Source organism: Dasypus novemcinctus, chromosome X (genome assembly GCF_030445035.2).
Source record: "Dasypus novemcinctus isolate mDasNov1 chromosome X, mDasNov1.1.hap2, whole genome shotgun sequence".
NCBI classification, from domain to species: domain Eukaryota; kingdom Metazoa; phylum Chordata; class Mammalia; order Cingulata; family Dasypodidae; genus Dasypus; species Dasypus novemcinctus.
In genome coordinates this window covers 26,541,200-26,553,961 of record NC_080704.1, presented here as the reverse complement: position 1 = coordinate 26,553,961, position 12,762 = coordinate 26,541,200, and positions in this window count along the sequence as shown.

Here is a 12,762-nt window from a genome sequence, read left to right as displayed (position 1 = left end):
ATTCCATCTCAGTCCTCCTTTTATTTCCTTTAAGAATCTACCACCTACTACCAGGTCTTAAAGATCTTTCCCTACATTTTCTTCTATAAACTTTATGATTCTTTCTTTTATATTTAGGTCTTTGATCCATTTTGAGTTAATTTTTTAATAAAGTGTTAGATACGGGTCCTCTTTCTTTCTTTTGGCTGTGGATATTCAGTTCTCTCAGTACCATTTGTTTAAGGGACTTTTCTGGCTGAGCTGGGTAGGTTTGACAGGCTTGTCAAAAATCATTTGACCATAGGTATGAGGGTCTCCTTCTGACACATCATTTTGGTTCCATTGGTCTATGTGTCTGTCATTATGCCAATACCATGCTGTTTGTTTGTTTGTTTGTTTGTTTGTTTTTACCATTGTAACTAAGTAATATAATTTAAAGTCTGGAAGTGAGAGCCCTCAACTTCGCTTTTCCTTTTGAAGATGTTTCTGGCTATTGAAGACCCCTTCCCCTTCCAAATAAATTTGATAATCGTATTTTCCATTTATTTAAAAAATGCTCCCCAGCAGAACACCAGTAAGTCCACTCTAATCCATACTCTATTCCTCCATCCTGTGGACCCTGGGATGGTTATGTCCAGGTGGCCACGGTAGCTGCTGATGGTAGGGAGATGGAAGAAGAGATATGGTATGGGGGCATTTTCAGGAATTGGAGTTGTCCTAGGTGGTGCTGCAGGGACGGATGCTGGATGCTGTGTGTCCTGTCGTGACCCACTGGGTGAACTGGGGGAGAGTGTGTACTACAGTGTGGACTGCTGTCTGTGTGGTGCAGCGGTGCTCCAGAATGTATTCACCGTGTGCAGTGGATGTTCTGCAGTGGTGGAAGAGGTTGTTGATGTGGGAGGGATGGGGTGGGTGGGGTGGGGGGTATATGAGGACCTCATATTTTTTGAATGTAACATTTAAAAGAAAATAAAGAAGAAAAAAATAGAGAGCAAAAAAAAGTAAAAATAAAAATAAAATTGCAAGTTACATGCATCCTGGAGAACTCAGTCAACTGGAAAAACTGAAAAAATAAATCATACTTTGAATAAAACTATCGATAAGCTATGAAAAAAATAAATTAAAAATGCTGGTGGAATTTTTATTGAGATTGCTTTGGATTTATATATCAATTTGGGTAGAATTGACATCTTAATGATATTTGGTCTTCCAATCTGTGAACATGGAATGTTCTTCCAATTATTTAGGTGTTTTTTGCTTGCTTTTAACAATGCATTGTAGTTTTTGAATACAAGTGCTTTACATCATTGGTTAAGTTTATTCCTAAATTTTTGATTCTTTTATTCAATATTGTGAATAGAATTTTTTCCCTGACTTCCTCCTTAGAAACTGACTTTTCTAAAATATATTTTTTATTTATTTTTAAAAGATACATAGATCACACAAAATATTAAATTAAAAAATATAGGGGGTTCCTATATGTCTCACTCCCCACACCCCTCACTTTTCCCACATCAACTTCTTTCATTAGTGTGGTACATTCACTGAATTTGATGAATACATTTTGGAGCACTGCTACACAGCATGGGTTATAGTTTACATTGTAGTTTACATTCTCTCCCAGTCCATTCAGTGGGTTATGGCAGGATATATAATGTCCTGCATCTGTCCCTGCAGTATCATTCAGGACAACTCCAAGTCCCCAAAGTGCCTCCATATCACACCTCCTTTTCCCTCTCCCTGCCTTCAGCAAACCCATGGCCACTGTGTCCACATCAGTGATATAATTTCCTCCATTGATAGAGTCATAATAATTCTATAATGGAATACCAGTATGTCTTCTCTAATCCATATTTTATTCCTCCATTCTGAGGACCCTTGGGTGGTGATGCCCACTCCACCTCTCAATTGAGAGGAGGTTTCGATCCCACATGGCTGATGGATATGACTCTCATGCCTGCAGCTGTAGACCCTCTTGGTTCCTTGGTGTGGTGGTCGTCCATTCTCACCTCCCTGTCAGCTGACCTGGGTAAGTCCAATGAACTGGAGAGTAGGTGGTGCAACACTGCCGAGGTTCACGGCCCAGCTGGCACATGGACAGCTAAGAGATTCAAGTCTCCTGGGCATACAACAACCCCTGTGCCAACCACAGGTTCAATAAAAGGCATAGAAGAGGCATGTGTAAAGAAGTCACCTCTGAGTCCAACTCCATCACATTCAGGAGCACAAATTCCAAAGTAGGGCTCATTGGCAAGGCACCAAACACCAGAGCCATCTGCCATGACCTTAGAACCTGGGTGTCTCCATCGTCCTCAGGAGCGCCAGTACCTGGGGTTGTATCTACTTTGCCGTCCCTCAGATCCTGCTGAGACGTGCATAAGTTTGACCCTTCTGATGACCTCCCAACTAATTTTGAAGTCTCTTATCCATATAAACTCATTTGTCTTTACCATTTCCCCCTTTTATTCAAGGTCTTTTTCCAGTTGCATCACCAGCCAGTACTTGGTAGTAATCTCTTAGTGCCAGGGAGGCTCATCCCCAGGAGCCATGTCCCACACTGGGAGGGAGGAAAGTAATGCACTTATATGCTGAGTTTGGGTTAGAGAGTGGCCACATTTGAGCAAGATGGAGGCTCTCAGGTGGTAATTCTTAGACATCCTGCAACTCTAGGCCAAGTTGAAATTTTAAGAGCAACAGGCTCATAAGCATAGTCATCAGTATCAAGGGCCCATCATCGGACCGATCTTCTTCACTGGCCATTGCCCTTGCACTTGGGGGATTTTTGCTGTTCCATTGTGGAATTCGGCAGAGCTCCCCAGGATAGGAACCCAGCAAACCCTTAGTTTTCATGTGAATCTCTACTCACTGTGTCAATAGCCAATGAATATCCAAAATATCTATATATCCTATATGCATGCCCTGGCCAACTCCCTCCCATGCATCCCTCATCAATGACACGCCACACCAGTGCTCCTCCCCTACCATAGTTGAACCCTCTGTGATCCAAAACTTCTTCAAAAAGAAGCCTAATATATTGCCAAATTCAATTAATAGGAAAATGAAATAGTAATAATAAGTTTAAACTTTAGAAATAAAATATAATATAGAAAAACTAAAAGTAAAAAACTTGCAGTATTAAAAAAATGAAAAATATTATGCAAAAAATTTTTTTGACATTTTGCCTTTCATCACTGTAATAGATGTTGTCCTGTATTTACAGTGGCAAGGCAATCTCTTCCATTTCTTCCTCAGTATTGTACTTCTTTTTTTTCATTATGTCTTCAGAGAAGTTTTAGGTCACAGTAAAGTTACATACAGAATACAGAGGACTCCCATACACCTAACATCCTCCCTCCTTTCCCCCTTCCCACCAATGATTTTTTTACATGTGGATGTTACATTTGCTATAACTGATGTACAAATATTGAAACGTATCTACTAACCATGGTCAGTAGTTTACATTATGGTTTACATTTTACACTGCACACTTTTATAAATTTTTGGCGAAATTTAACATGACCTGTATTCATCATTGCACAATCATGCAGAACACTTCCATTGACCCCAAATTTCCTTCTCTTCCATGTATTCTCTTCCTCTTTCCCCCTCCCCTTGGGGCCCACAGTGACAACCAAGCTTCACTACTTGAAGGACAAGATTCATAGATACTTGAAACAATGCTGAGGGCTTGATACACTGGTTTGTCCTCCCCCATTAGGAGCCACCCATTCTCTCTCGAGAGACCCTCCCCTCTGTTTGAGAACATCAGGCCTCCCCAGGATGGGGGTACAACACCTTCCCGCTAATTGTGTGAATCTCCACTCACTGATATTACACACTATGACAAGATGAGCACTCACACACTCCCTAGAAGCCTGCCCCAGGAGAACCCTGTGCCAAATGCCCCCCATCCAACACCCTAAACCACTAACACTTCCTTATTATATTATCTAAAGTGTTTTCTCAATATTATAATTTCAACCATCTACCCACCAACCCCCCATGTTCACCTGCTCCCCATGTAACCCTCCCCATAATTCCATGGACTATCCTACTCATCCTCCCAACCCTAGCCCTTATCAAGCCTGCACAGCTCAACCCAGTAGTATCCCTAAACCCCTGTCACATCCCTTCACTGGACAACTATTTACCTCCACCTTATCATGGATTTGGCCAATGTGGGCATTCGCTCACAACCTTCCTCTCCACCCCTGTTTTCTGTAAGCCTATCTTCTAGACTCTAGCTCTCTGAGATGGCTCTATTTGCTTAATTCATATCAGAGAAGTCATGTAGTATTTTTCCTTCAATGCCTGGCTTGCCTCACTCAACATAAGGTCCCAAGATTCATCCATGTTATCTTTTGTGTTAGTACTGTATTCCTTCTTACAGCTTAGTAATCCATTGTATGTATATACCACATTTTGTTTATCCATTCATCTGTTGATAGGCATTTGGGTTGATTCCAATTTTTGGCAATAGTGAATAATGCCGCTATGAACATTGGTGTGCATATATCGGTTTGCGTCCTTGTTTTCAGTTCTTCTGGCAAATCTATAGCTAGTTTTTTAAGGAACTGCCAAATTGTCCTCCACAATAGGTGGATCATTCAACATTCCCACCAGCAGTGGGTGAGGGTTCCCATTCCTCCACATCCCCTCCAACACTTGTAGTCCTCTGTTTTTTTAATAGCTGCCAATCTAATGGGTTTAAGATGGTATCTCATTGTAGTTTTGATTTGCACTTCCCTAATAGCTAGTGATGTTGAGTAGCTTTTCATGTACTTTTTAGCCATTTGTAGTTCTTCTTTGGAGAAGTATCTGTTCAAATCTCTTGCCCATGTTTAAAATAGGTTGTTTGTCTTTTTATTTTGGAGACATAGGATTTTTTTATATATATGCTGGATATTAGGCTCCTATCAGATATATGGTTACCAAATATTTTCTCCCACTGAGTAGGCTGTCTTTTCACTTTCTTGAAAAACTCCTTTGAGGTGCAAAAGTTTTTAATTTTGAGGAGGTCTCATTTATCTATTTCTTTCACTGCTCATGCTTTGGGTATAAAGTTCATGAAGCCATTTCCTATTACAAGGTCCTGTAGCTGCTTCCCTACATTGTCTTCCAAGGTCCGTACGTCTTGACTCTTTTATTTAGATCTTTGATCCATCTTAAGTTGATTTTTAAAAAAAATTATTCCCAACCCCCACCCTTGTGGCTTGCTTGTTGTCTGCTCTCTGTGTCCATTCACTTTGTGCTCTTCTGTGTTTTGTTTTTTTTTTTACTTCTCTCCCTTTTTGTTGCATCACCTTACTGAGTCAGCTCTCCACAGTGCTTGCAGGCCAGGCAGCTCTCTGTGGCATGCAGGTGAGCCTACCCTCACAAGGAGGCCCTGGGACGTGAACCCAGGGCCTCCGATATGGTAGATGGTAGCCCAACTGATTGAGCCACAGCCGCTTCCCTTGAGTTGATTTTTGTATAAGGTGTGAGATAGTGTTCCTCTCATTGTTTTGCATATGGATATCCAGTTTTACAAGCACTATTCATTGAAGAGGCCATTCTCTCCCAGTTGAGTGGGCATGGTGGCCTTGTCGAATATCAGATGACTGTATACACGAGGATCCATATCCAAACTCTCAATTCAGTTCCATTGGTCAGTATGTCTATCCTTGGCCAATCCCATGCAGTTTTGACCACTACAGCTTTGTAGTATTTTTTAAAGTCAGGTATTGCTATTCCTCTGATTTCATTTTTCTTTTTCAATATGTCTTTTCCTATTTGGGCCCTCTTTTCCTTCTAAATAAATTTCATAGTTTTTCCAGTTCAGTAAAAAATGCTGTGTTGATTTTTATTGGGATTGCATTAAATCTGTAGATTAGTTTGGGTAGGATAGACATCTTAATGATATTTAGTCTTCCTTTCCATGAACAGAAAATATTCTTCCATTTATTTGTCTTCTTTGATTTCCTTTTACAGTGTTGTGTAGCTTTTTGTGTAAGTCATTTACATATTTAGTTAAATTTATTCCTAGGTATATGATTTTTTTAGTTACTATTATAAATGGCATTTTTTTCTTGATTTCCTCCTCAGATTGATCATTATTGTTGAACAGAAATGCTACTGACTTTTGCCCATTGATCTTATAACCTGTGACTTCACTGAACTCATTTATAAGTTCTAGAAGTTTTGTTGTAGATTTCTCAGTGCTTTCTATGTATAGGATCATGTTGTCAGCAAATAGTGAAATTTTGACTTCTTCTTTTCCAATTTGGATGTCCTTTATATCTTTTTCTTCCCTCTGCTCGAACAAGTACTTCTAACACAATGTAAAATAGGACAGGTGATAGTGGGCATCCTTGTCTTGTTCCCAATCTTGGAGAAATTTTAGGATTCCACCATTATACATGATGTTAGCTGTGGGTTTTTTACCTATACCCTTTATCATGTTCAGAAGTTTCCTTCTATTCCTATCTTTTGCAGTGTTTATCAGGAAAGGGTGCTGTATTTTGTCAAATGCTTTTTCTGCATCTATAGATATGATCATGCGATTTTTTTCTTTCAATCTGTTTATGTGGTGTATTACATTGTTTGATTTTCTTATGCTGAACCATCCTTGCATACCCAGGATGAAACCCACTTGGTCATGGTGTATAATTCGTTTGATGTGTTGTTGAATGATTAGCAAGTATTTTGTTGAGGATTTTAGCATCTATGTTCATTATAGAGATTGGTCTGTAATTTTCCTTTCATGTGGTGTCTTTGTTTGACTTTGGTACTAGGGTAATGTTGGCATCATAGAATGAGTTAGGTAATGTTCCTTCTACTTCAATTTTTTTGGAAGAGATTAAGCATGATTGATATTAGTTCTTTCCAGAATATTTGGTAGAATTCACCTATGAAACTGTCTGGTCCTGGGCTCTTAGTTGGGAGGTTTCTGATGACTGATTCTATCTCTTTACTTGTGATTGGTCTCTTGAGATCATCAATTTCTTCTTTCAACAGTGTAGCCAAAATTTGTCCATTTCCTATAAATTGTCCTTCTTGTTGGCATATAATTTTTCAAAGTATCCTCTTATGATACTCTTTATTTCTGTGGGGTCAGTGGTGATACCCCCTTCCTCATTTCGTATTTGCATCTTCTCGCTCTCTTTTTTTTTTTGTTAGTCCAGTTAAGAGTTTGTCAATTTTATTGATGTTCTCAAAGAAACAGCTCTTGGTTTTGTTTATTTTTTGAGTGCCTTCTTATTTTCTATTTCATTTAGTTCTGCTCTGATCTTTGTTCTTTCTTTCTTTCTTCTTCTTTTGGATTTAGTTGGTTTTTTTTTTTAACTGATTCTTCCAAGTGTGAAGTTAGTTCTTCAATTTTAGCTCTTTCTTCTTTTTTTGGTGTATGAATTTATGGCTATAAGTTTCCCTTTCAGTACTGCTTTTGCTGCATCCCGTAAGTTTTGATATGTTGTGCTATCATTTTCATTAGTTTCAAGGTGGCTATTGATTTCTTTTGAGATTTCCTCCTTGACCCACTGTTTTTCTAAGAGTATGTTGTTTAGCTTCCATATCTTGTTGCCAAATCTGGGTCTCTGGCCCTTGCAGATTTCCAGGTTCATTCCACTGTGGTCAGAGAAATCATTTTGTGTGACATCAATCTTTCTGAATTTTTTGAGACTTTTTCTGTGGCCTAGCATGTGGTCTGTCTTGGAGAATGATCCATGTGTACTTGAGAAGAATGTATAGCCTGCTGTATTTGGTTGTAATGTTCTGTATATGTCTATTAGTTCCAACTCCTCTAATATATTATTCAAAGTCTTTGTTTCTTTATTGATTCTCTGTTGAGATGTTCTGTCTAATGGTGATAATGGTATATTAAAGTCCCCCATTGTAATTGTACAGGCATCTATTTCTCCACTTAGTTTTTCCAGTGTTTGTCTCATGTATTTTGAGGTGCCTTGGTTAGGTACATAAATGTTTATGATTGTTTCTTTCTTCTTCTAAGATTACCCCTTTTACTAATACATAGTGTTCTTTTTTGTCTCTCAAAATAATTTTGCATTTAAAGTCTATTTTGTCCAATATTACTATAGGTACTCCTGCCCTTTTTTGGTTATTGTTTGCTTGTAAGATTGTTTTCCAGCCATTCACTTTGAACTTCCTTGAATCCCTGTGTCCATGATGAGTTTCTTATAGACAGCATATAGATGGGTCATATTTCCTTATCTATTCTGCCCATCTGTGTCTCTTGACTGGTGAGTTTAATCCACTAACTTTCAGTGCTGTTACTCTCAAGGAAGTACTTACATTTGCCATATTTTCTTTGGGTTTATGTATGTCATATGCTGTTTTTATTTCTCTTTTTGTCTTTTTAGTTGTTCTTACACTCTTCTTCAACTCTCTCTGTCCTGATTTTCACTTCAGCTTACAGAATTCCCTTTTGTATTTCTTGAAGGGAAGGTTTCTTATTGGCATACTCTCTTAGTTTCTGTTTATCTGTGAATATTTTGAATTCTCTGTCATTTTTGAATGCCAGCTTTACTGGATAGAGAATTCTTGTCTGAAAATTTTTTTCTTTTAATATCTTGGCTATGTCTTACCACTGTCTTCTTGCCTTCATGTTTTCAGATGAGAAATCAGCACTTAATCTCATTGTCCTTCCTTTGTGTGTGATTGTTCTTTTTCTTCTTGCTGCCTTCAGTATTTTTCTCTTTGTCTTGAGCACTGGATAATTTGACAAGTATATGTCTTGGAGTAGGCCTGTTGGCATTTATACTCTTTGGGGTGCACTTTGCTTCCTGGATGTGTATATCCATCTCCATCAATATGGTTGGGAAGTTTTCAGCCATTATTTCCTCCAAAACCCCTTGTGTTCCCCTTCACTTCTCTTCTCCCTTTGGGATGCCTATAATGTGTATGTTTGTGTGCTTTGTATTGTCATTCAAATCCCTAAGTCCCTGCTGGATTTTTTCTATCTTTTTATCTATCACTTCTGCTATCTGCTTAAGATGTACTTTCTTCCACATCACTAATTCTTTCCTCTGCCTGTTCAAATCTGCTGTTACTTGCTGAGAGTGTATTTTTGATTTCTTGGATTGTGCCACTCATCACCATCATATCTGTTATTTTTTTATATATGTTTACAATTTCTTCAGTGTGCTTTCCCAGTGTTTTCTTAATATCCTTAATCTCTTCCTTCACTTTATCAACTTGGATCATGATATTTATTTGGACAGCTTTGATTAGTTGTTCAATGTTCTCCTTCTCTTCCTGGCTTTTAGTTTATTCATTGGACTGGGCCATGTCTTCCTGTTTCTTGGTATAACTTTTAATTTTTTGTTGTTGTTTGTTCATCTTTTTATTTTGATGGGTTTGTTCAGTTAATTACCTTTTCCCTCTAGTGTAGGGTTTTACTTAGTTGCTCTTTTGTGTGTGTGTGTGTGTTAAGTTTTCTCTTTGATACTTTGTTCTTCTTATTCTATTTCCTCATTGTTTTCTAAGTTCCCTTGGAGGAAAAAGATTAGGGCCAGGGAAAGCAAAAGAGATAAGAAAAGAAAAAGGTGGAATAGTAATGTTGATAGTACAAGCTAGCAGAGGAACTGTATAAGACCTAGGAAAATGAATATTTTACTCATGTAAGCAGTGTAGAGTTATAGGAATAAAAAAGTGGAGTACCTATAATGAGAGGGGAAACTGAATATGGAGAGATTAATAGGCCAGAGTGATAAGGAGAGAGGGAAAGATAAAAGAAAAGGACAAAAAGAGAAAGAGTTAATAAAAGATAGAAAAAATAATAGAAAAGTTATAAATAAAAATCCAGAAAAATTGAGGGCTATAGAAATAGATGTGGGAAGTAAGAGCAACAACAGAAAGTGGAAGATAAGATGTGGGAAGGAAAAGATATAGCATTGGTAATGAAAATTGGTACACACAGAAGAGAGAAATTGATGAAGAGGAAACATAGCAAAGAAACAAGTTGGCAGCACCTAATTTTTTAAAAAAGAGGAGGTGGGATACAAAGGAAAGAATAAAACAAAAGAAAGAAACAAAAAACAAACAAACAAAACCCACAAGCAAGGAGTCAACCAAACACTAAGGATTTCCTCTTAAGCCCCTGTGGAGCTTCTCAGGTTGCCAGTGTTTATTGATCAATTACCTTGTAGCTTTCTCACTGCAGATTTTGAAGTGGGTTTTAGTGAGTAAATGAAGTTAAATTATAAAGCAAAAGTAACTTTTTTTTTTTTGAAAAATAAGAGACCCAAGGGAAGCTAATATAAGAATAATGAGCCTAGTAATTCAAACTTTCTCAGAGGTAGTTCTCCAGCCTTTGCTGGCAGTCCCCTCCCTCTTCTTTGGTAGGAAATAATTCCATTCCCCTCTGCGTCTTTCGCTATCAGTCCCAGTCAGTAGAGAGGGAGATTGAGAGGTTTGAATCTTTTATTCCTGTGTTAGCTTCCAAGGCAAACAATGGTGCATCTCCACTCAGCCTAGAAAGGCTCATGGGACACAGCAGACCAAATTCGTGGTTCAAAAGCTGAGTCAGCTTTAGTCTGTGTCCCTCTCTCTCCCCTTTCCTTGGGAGGTAGATTCCTGGGGCCCCTTTGTCTGTAGGATCTGGCCCAGAGTGGGCAAGAATAACAGCAGTTTCAGCTACAGCTTTTAACTCACAGTTTTGCCTTCAAGATTTCTTTCCTTTGCCCCTCTCTCTTCTGGGTGGTGACCAGCTTTCCTCTGAGGTCCTAAACCCTAGAAGGTTTATATTTTCCTGGCCGTTTTCTGCCTGTCCTCTATTTATTTTTGTATGAGAGAAGAGAGTCCTGTGTCTTTGTAGTCCACCATCTTCCTGGAAGTCTCTAATTCTTTTTTGCACCATTGGTTATTTAATTGGGTGTTTTTAAATTTCCACAAATTTGTGAATTTTTCCAGTTTCCTTCTCTTCCTGATGTCTAGGTTCATTCCATTATGTCCAGACAATATACTTTGTATGATTTCAATCTTTTAAAATTTTTGGAGAATTGATTTATGGCCTAAAATATGGTATCTTCTGGAGTATTATCCATGTGTACTTGAATATATGTATTCTGTGGTCTTTGGGTGGCATATTTTATGTCTCTTAGGCCTAGTTGGTTTATAGTGTTCAATTCCTCTATTTCTCCACTGCTCTTCTGTCTGGACATTCTATCCATTATTGTAAATGGTATACTGATATCTCCAACTATTATTGTGGAACTGTTTCTCCCTTTAATTCTGTCAATATTTGCTTCATATATTTTGGGGCTCTGTTGTTAGGAGCATATATGTTTATAAGTGTTATATCTTCTTGCTGTATCTTACCTTTTATCAATACATTTTGCCCTTCTTTGTCTCTTTTAATTGCTTTGATTTAAAGTCTATTTTGTCTGGCAATAATACAGCTACCTCTGTTCTCTTTTGGTTACTATATGATTTGGATATCTTTTTCATTCTTTTACTTTCAAGATCTGTGGCCTTGGAGATGGCATATTGATATATCCTGTTTTTTCATCCAGTCTTCCAAACTCTCTGCCTTTTAATGTGGCAGTTTAAGCAATCTATATTTAATGTGGCAATTAAGAAGGATTTACTTCTTCCTTTTAGGTACTTATTTTCCATGTCTTATACTTAAATGTTTTTTTTCCTCAATTCCTCTATTACTTCCTTTTTAAATATTTGTGGGGTTTTTTGTATTGTACCATTTTTATTTTTTCTTCTTTCCTTTTCTATATATTTTTAGTTGTTTTTTTATTTGCTATCTTAGCATTTACAAGAACATATTAAACTTTTAAAAATCTAATTTGCATAACACCATTTTTGTACACATTTGTATACATTTCCATAGTATACAAACACTGACCTCTTATACATCCCTATCCCTTCCCCTTCATATTGTTATTCTTACAGATTGCATCTTTATACATTTCATGCCTAATAGATTTATAATTATTTTAGACATTTACCTTTTTCATACTATAGGCAAAAGAGAGAAGTTACAAATTAAATCAAAGTTAAAATAATACTTCGTTTTACATTTACCTATGAAATGAACTTTGCTAGATTTCTTTATTTTTACCTAGCATTTTGAATTACTGTCTCATGTCCTTTCATATCAGCCTGATAAACTCCCTTTATCTTTTCTTGTAGGGACTGTCTGCTGGTAATAAAATTGCTCAGCTTTTGCTTATCTGGAAATATCTTCATTTCTCCTTCATTCTTTAAGAATATTTTTGCTGAATATAGAATTATTTGTTGACAGTTTTTTCCTTTCAATACTTTTAATATGTTGTCACACACATTGCCTTCTGGATTCCATGATTTCTGATGCTAAATTACCTTTTAATTTTATTGAGGATTACTTGTATGTGACAAGTTACTTCTTTCCTGCTTCTTTAAAAATTCTCTCTTTGTCTTTAGGCTCTGTCAATTTGATTCTAATGTATCTCTGTGTGGATCTCTTTGAGTGTACCCTGCTTGTAGTTCATTGAGCTTCTTGGATATGCATATTTATGTTTTTTTTTCATTTCAATTATAATTTTCAGCTCCAGAATTTCTTTCTTGTTCATTTTTATAATTGCATGTGTTTTTGGAATTTCTCATTTTGTTCAGATTCAGATGTCATTTACTTAATTTCCTTTCAGTCTTTGTCCATGGTTTCTTTTAGCCAGTTGGACATATTTAAGATAGTTGATTTAACATCTTTGTTTAATAGTTATAATATATGAGCTTTCTCAAGGATGGTATCTTTCTGTCAAATTATTTTTTCTATGAGTGGACTGCACGTCTTGT